Genomic DNA, 7,517 nt, shown 5'->3' on the forward strand with positions numbered 1-7,517 from the left:
ATGCACTTGTTTATTCTGTTTGCAGCCAATGAGATGATTACAAAACAGATGCTCCTATTTACAACAACTAAGGTTGTTGAGGTGCAGTAACCTATAGCAGTCTTTCATTACGTGACCCCTTTAGAGCAAAATACTATATACAGTATATATATTGCGATGTGGCACTTGAAAAATGCTGGTAAATTCTGCTGCTTTAATGGTTTTCTTTTTTTTTTATTTGCACTTCAGCTGGTATTGTAAATTCCCAGAAATGTTTTTTTCATTCACATGCTGCATTTACTTTTGAAAATGATTACAGTTGTATCTGGCTTAATTATTCCCATGCCATTGACATTATCAGCAAAATATATTTTTTTTAACCTAGATGTTTTCTATCACAACAGTGTCAGCTGACTGTATGACAGCACAATATCATACTAAGAGTTATTTGTTTTCTGAAATCCTTAGGTGGTGTTAGAACAATCTAGCTCCTGAAAATTGTGTTCCTTGTTATACTGTATGTGTACTTTTGCTAGGATCATCATATTCCAATAACTGGGAATCACGACCAATTTAAAATATAGCATAACTGTTAACCCAGCATAAAACAGAATGTCAATGTATGAAAAAAAAAAAAACATAATGATCAGCAGTTTTTTAATAAGTACTAATGCTCTTCTAGTCCTGGCTTTGCAATAGAGATGCAGAAATAAAGACTGTGTCTGGTGGCAAAGATAAAACCCTGGGTTCTTGAACTTATCCCAATGTCATTAGTTCAAGATCTGTGCAAGGTATCACTCCATTACTTAGAATTTTAAGTTGTAGAAAACAAAATTGTGTGCTCCCTCTGTAGGTTGCTGTAATCTGAATATCCTTCCATTATTTAGAATTTGAGATTTTAAGTCATGAAAAGCAATTCCAGGTTTCTGCAATTGCCACAATTGTAATAGAAAGTGTAGTTTATATGATTTCATATAAATGTAAGCCTATAGAATAATTTTAAGGCAGATCACAAAAGGTTATGAGGGATCTGATAAGTAATTAAACATTCTAGAAAATAAAACCATTAGTTATAATGGAGTGCTTGTTTAAGCATCAGCATTTAGGAAATTCCTATATGGGTCAATAACACACTAATTGCTTGTAAAATCCCCAAACTCTTTCTCTGTATCAAAGATGCAGCTTAGCTCAAATCCTGTTTAGCATTCAGTGATCCTGCTTTCTGCTTTTTAGTTGAAAAGAATAGGGATGTAGCGAACTGTTCTGCGGCGAACTTGTTCGCGCGAACATCGGCTGTTCGCGTCCGCCGCAAGTTCGCGAACGTCGCGCGACGTTCGCCAATAGGCGTTCGCGTCAAAATCGTTCGACCATTCGACCATTCGATCGCTAAAATCGAACGATTTTCGTTTGATTCGAACGAAAATCGTTCGATCGAACGATTAAAAATCCTACGATCGTTCGAATCGAACGATTTTCGGATGTTCGAAGTTCGCGAACAGTTCGCGAACTGTTCGCATTTTTTGCCGGTGTTCGCGAACGGCGTTCGCGAACACATACTCGGCGGTTCGCTACATCCCTGGAAAAGAATGTAGAATTCAAGCTTTTTGACAAGTCGCCCATACAGAAGGAAGACATAATTAGTAAGTAAGTAAATTATTTAAAACATTGTTTCTGCTAGGTCAGACTTTTGCTGTAGTTATACAGTATGTATTCCCATAGTGTGCCAGAGCTATTAAGGATATTCCTATTGATTGTAACCCAAGCATGGTATTTAGATTGAAACACCATTAAATAAAACCACTCTTCAAAAATGATTAATTTATGCATTGATTAGACACCGCCAATGCTAAAACTTCAGCAACGTGAGAAGACTTTTCCATTGACTAATTTCCAACAGATCAGTTGTTCATGCACAGCATTGCAGCAAGAGCAAAAAAATTTTGATGCAACGATATTTATATTTGCCAAAATAAAGTTAACTAAAAGGAATTGCCCCCCCCCCCCAACACAGTTTTATTTCATGGAACTATCACCTGAATGGAACAGCAAAGCATTGTTAAATCAAATCATTGGCTTCATGTCTTGCATTCTTCTTTTTCTGTGGATATTCTTCTACTTGTTTACACAGTAGACCTCCTTTCCTCCAGAAATGTAGGACAGGAGACAAGGTGAAATTGAAGATGACAAAGGCAACAGAAAATCAAACAATAGAACAGAACCTGCCTAAACAAAGATCAAAAGAAAGGGCAGAAGGTAGGATAAAAGGAGAATACACAAGTAAATAGAAAAGTCCTAGTGAAAGGGCAACAAGAGAGTAGTAGATTAAATGCACTGATGAAAATGTACTGCAAGTTATCAGTTAATCATAAAATTACTTAACTATAGTAAACAGATATATATTTTAATCGATACGTACAGAGTGATATCTTGATGACCACAGTAAAATCTATCTATAGTCACAATAAAATGCTGTGTTTGAGGTTACCTCACAGTTACCTTTCACAGGCTACAACATCACTACAAAGGGTCTATGTACAAGTTTGTGACAACAATTTTGTTGAACTGTATTATAATTGGTTTGCTTTTTTGGCTGTTCGTTTACCCGCAGTAATCCATTTTAATAATGAGATAACCTGCACATTTTGCAGTTTTAATAAATTGCAGAACACACCTACTGTATGCAAAGATTTTGTACTAGAAAAGAATATCTATGTGCTCTAGGTTTTTGAAGACATTTCAAATGGTGGCCCTGACAATAAAATAGCCAGAAGGACATTCATTTCAGGGTCCTTTTTTTTTTTAAATATTACCATATTTAAGTTTTCTATCAGCCTCACATGGGCGTAGAAATATGTGAAGTGCATTACATTAACCTAATGAATGCATGCTCTAGCTACCACCGGGGTAAGCAGACCAGAAAAACTAGAGGGGGGCATTTATCAACTGTGGACACATTTGCCCTTGGTGACCAATAACATTTATTTTTTCATTGTTTGACCTAGAGCTGCCTGGGAAAAAAAAGGTAATACATGATTAGTTGTTAATGATTATTGCCCAGGTGCAAATTTGCCCATTGATTATGATTATAGAGCAGCATATACACTGCATAGAGATGGAATTGTGTTTTTTATGCATTTAAAAAGTTTCTATAAATAAAAGTGTTAAAAAAAAAATACAAATATATCTATAGTCCTACATCTGTCGTCTGTATCTGGGTTTGGGTTTTGGTCTGAAAAGTCTTGATTCCCTCAATGTGCAGGTGGTCTGGGAGCACCCTGCTTGGGTACACGGGTAATTAAAATAATTAAAATGTGAAATTAACAAAAAAAAAGATCTTTTCTACACCTGACTGATAATCCCTCTGTAGAGACTATTTTTAACAGTATAAGTCAGTACAGTTTAAGGGTTTATTTGTGTGCACAGATGGTTCTTGTGTTCCTTTTTGTTTTCTCCCAAGATTCTTGAAGATTGTTTGTCTTCATCTGCTGCATTATAAAAGCTTATACACTTGGAAAAAGTATAATAAGGAATCAGTAGACTTACTCTATGGCAGTTGTTTATAATTTCTAGAAGCATTAGTCAGAGCTCAGTCAGTGATTCACACACAATGAGGCTATTTAACAGAGATCCTCATAGAGAATTATAGAATTTGGCATTGATAGATAGAGTGATGATAAACATTACTACCAAATTCCCTAGGACCATTGCTGTTAACCTTGCTCAACCTTGGGTTCAGAATTGTTGGGGCAGTTCACCTCTTATATGAATGCAAATGCCATATTCCTTTGTCATCTTGTGTTTTTCCCAACTCTCTGAATCTTTCATTCTTTCTTTATTTCAACAAACGTCTGTCTCTCTCCTGAGAGCCTCTTAACACAACAGCCTGTCGCTTTGCTCACAGAACGTCCTCCTCTGCTCTTTGAATTTTTATTCTGCAGATCTCACCATGCCATAAGATTCAAAGGATAGGAAAGAAGCACGTGCAAATGAAGTCCTGGGTTGTACAGGGCTGATCAATTTTATGAAGGACAGAGAATTCAGAATAACTGTAAGAGAAAGCTAAACAACTGCAGATAAAGAAATCTGTTCAGTGTATACTCTGTGCATCATATCTGTGCTTCATTATGCCCAGGATCATTTCATAGAAGACAAAGTGCATCTCTGATATCTCAATACTTTTCACCATGTTGTTATTTTACATTTTAAGCCTTGCACCAAAGTCTGGCCCATGCTGAAGCCTGTTTGTTGATCCTGTAAATAGAGCCTTTGGTCTGTGCCAACCCAAATCCTATGGTCAGCATTAATTGTTTTAATTCCTTCCCGCAACCTTCATCCATTTGGATGTTCCATTGGAAACACTTGTCTAATTTTCACTAGGCCACACAGAAAGGTGTAAATATCCTCAGCCTTACAATGTACCATTAGGTCCACTTTCTGTTTTGTGTGCTCTATGTTTATGCAGTAAGTGAATGTAGTAAAATGCAAATTATTTAGGAATACACATTGCCAAAATCTAAAGAATTGCTTTGCAAATCTGCATTTTTGATGTTGGGGAACATTCATGGTAATTTCCTGTGTGGTTCAGGGCATATACCACAACAGATATGCACGTACCACCTGGTCCAAAGGCAGGGGTAATTTAATTAAAGGTGCAATCTTTGCACAATGTTGCACAAGGTCTTGTTACCCATAATCATGGGCAGCGTTTATGTTGTAATAGTAACCTTTCAAAAGTAAAGTAAATATTTGGTTCCAGTAGGTAACTAAACCCACAATTTTATGTTGTGATGTTGCATGCTTTGTTATTCATTTTTTTTATCAATATAAAACTGCGGTTGTAGCTGAAAAGCAAAATAGACAACAACACAGACCCAGGCTGTTATGTTGTTCTGCTTCATGATTCCAATAGAGTTAATTCCTTATGTGGGTATATATTACTAATTGATATTAAAATAAATAACCTAATCCAGACAGTATGGAAACTAACAGCACTGCTGTAGGCAGATGATAATGCTATGTGCTTTTCCTTCCAGATTTTATTTGAACATCTAAAATATGTGCATGGGCAATGGCAATGTAACCTGTTCATGGGGAAGGTAGAATTGTAGAATGCAGGTGATCGTTACAAGTATTAAGTATAAAGAATGAAAAGAAAAAAAGAGGTGCCAGTCATGGCCTTATTCTATTTAGGACAAGAAAGTTACAGATCTGTGGCAAAGGTCCACCAGTATTACAATGAGGGATACAATTGTTGAAGTAGAACTGTAATTTGCTGTAGGCATAATGGTAGGGTTTAAAATTAGGTGAGTCTGTGTCTTGCAGTATTTCAAACAATAGTAAGATTTCTAGGCAGTTTTCTAAATTCCATATTGATTTCAAGAAAACCCACACCACAGTGAAGTTAAATTGGGGCAGATTTAGAAAATCCTCATTAGGGGGCACATTTACTATGGGTGGAATATCGAGGGTTAATTAACCGTCGAAAGTAAAATCTTTCGACTTCGAATATCAAAGGATTTACCGCATTTCCTTCGGTCGTACGATCTTAATTTTTATCCATTGATCGAACGATTTTCCTAGGAAAGCCTATGGGGGCCTTCCCCATAGGCTAACATTGATGCTCGGTAGGCTTTAGGTGGCGAAGTAGGTGGTCGAAGTTTTTTTTTAAAGAGACAGTACTTCGACTATCGAATGTTCGAATAGTCAAACTATTTTTAGTTCGAAGTAGCCAATTCGATGGTCGAAGTAGCCAAAAAAATACTTCGAAATTCAAAGTATTTTTGATTCTATTCCTTCACTCAAGCTAAGTAAATGTGCCCCTAAGTGTCCTACAAAGATCCATAATGGAAGTGTCCCCCTGAGAGAATTGAATTGAATGAAACAAACGGAGCAATGTAAAAAAAATAACAAAAATGTGCTAACTTCTGAGGCTGAAAACTTTAGATTGTTAGGGGATTTACTAAATCAAATTATTTTTTTTGTGGGTATTCTATATTTCTTTACAACTCTAAAAAGTCGAGATTTATGAAGTGTAAAAACTGCGAAAACCTATAATGCAAACATTCAGCAGGTAAAAGCTGTTGAGGTTGTATTGAAGTCAATTGGAGCTGTGTAGATCTTATTGGGCCATTTTTAATTAGTTCAGACTTTTCCTTAAAGATATCTGGATTTTTTTTGGCTATTAATTGTCTTAAAATCTCAAATTTTTAGAGGTTTCAAAGTTTTCTTATTTTTTAGCAGCATCCAGAGTTTATTTTTTACCATTTGTACTTTTTTAAAAAAAACACTAAAATTCAACCTTTCCACGTGTGTTGCTCTTTTAGTGTTTTAATTATACAAATCAGTGTAATGTTAATGTAATCTTTAGCAAATAAAAATGTTGGCATAAACTAATAAAATTAAACCCACCCATCACCAGCACACTATATACTGTACATCAAATTATTGATGGAGGCTGAGAAATTTAAAATATAAGGAAATGTATAAATGTATCCATATCTGATAAAGCTGATATTGGATATGGTGATAATACCTGGTAGTAGTATATGCTTATTGCTATATCACAGTAATATGGACAGACTTTTGAAGGGGTGGTTCGCCTTTGAATTAACTTTTAGTATGTTATAGAATGGCTAATTCTAAGCAACTTTTCAACTGACCTTCATTTTTTTTAAAAAATTAGTTTTTGAATTATTTGCCTTCTTCTGACTCTTTCCAGCTTTCAAATGCGGATCATTGACCCCATCTAAAAACAAATGCTCTGTAAAGCTAAAAATGTATTGTTCTTGCTACTTTTTATTACTCCTCTTTCTATCCAGGCCCTCTCCTCTTCATATACCAGTCTCTTGTTCAAATCAATGCTTAGGTGCTAAATGGATTGTTAGGGTACTTCGAACTCTAGAAACCAGGTTGTTGAAATTGCAAACAGGAGAGCTGCTGAATGAAACGCTAAATAACTCAAAAACCACAAATAATAAAAAATGAAAACCAATTGCAAATTATCTCCAATATCACTCCCTGCATCAGACAAAAAGTTAATTTTTAAGGTGAACAACCCAATGGATGTTGACTCTTGGTAGGAGGTCTGAGACTCAATATTATATTTTATAGTTACATCAGGAGATATAATAATTCAATACAATTCCTCAATAGAGCATACATTATCCCACCCCAAATGCGCTAGCAAAAATGTACCCACCTTATATAGATGAATGTCCATGGTGTCACCTATCTCCTAATTTTTTTTCCACATGATTTGGTCATGTCTCAAGGTTTTACACTTTTGGAGTGCAATAGCACAATATATCTCTAACCTGATTGACGCTCCAATCACAGTCCTTGGGATGCTGCTGAATCAAGTTACTAATATGGCCCCAACAATAGCTGAAAGAACACTTATCTGTATCCTGTTTGTATATGCCAGTGTAGCGCTATAGTAAACTGACTTGAGCTAGGGCAGTTTAGCTACTTTCCTTTGTGGGCTGAGACCACAGATGAGACTCTCTTTCTCAGGGGTAAGCCCTCGCAACGCGGTGGAG

The sequence above is a fragment of the Xenopus laevis genome, chromosome 7L (genome assembly GCF_017654675.1).
Source record: "Xenopus laevis strain J_2021 chromosome 7L, Xenopus_laevis_v10.1, whole genome shotgun sequence".
Lineage (NCBI taxonomy): Eukaryota > Metazoa > Chordata > Amphibia > Anura > Pipidae > Xenopus > Xenopus laevis.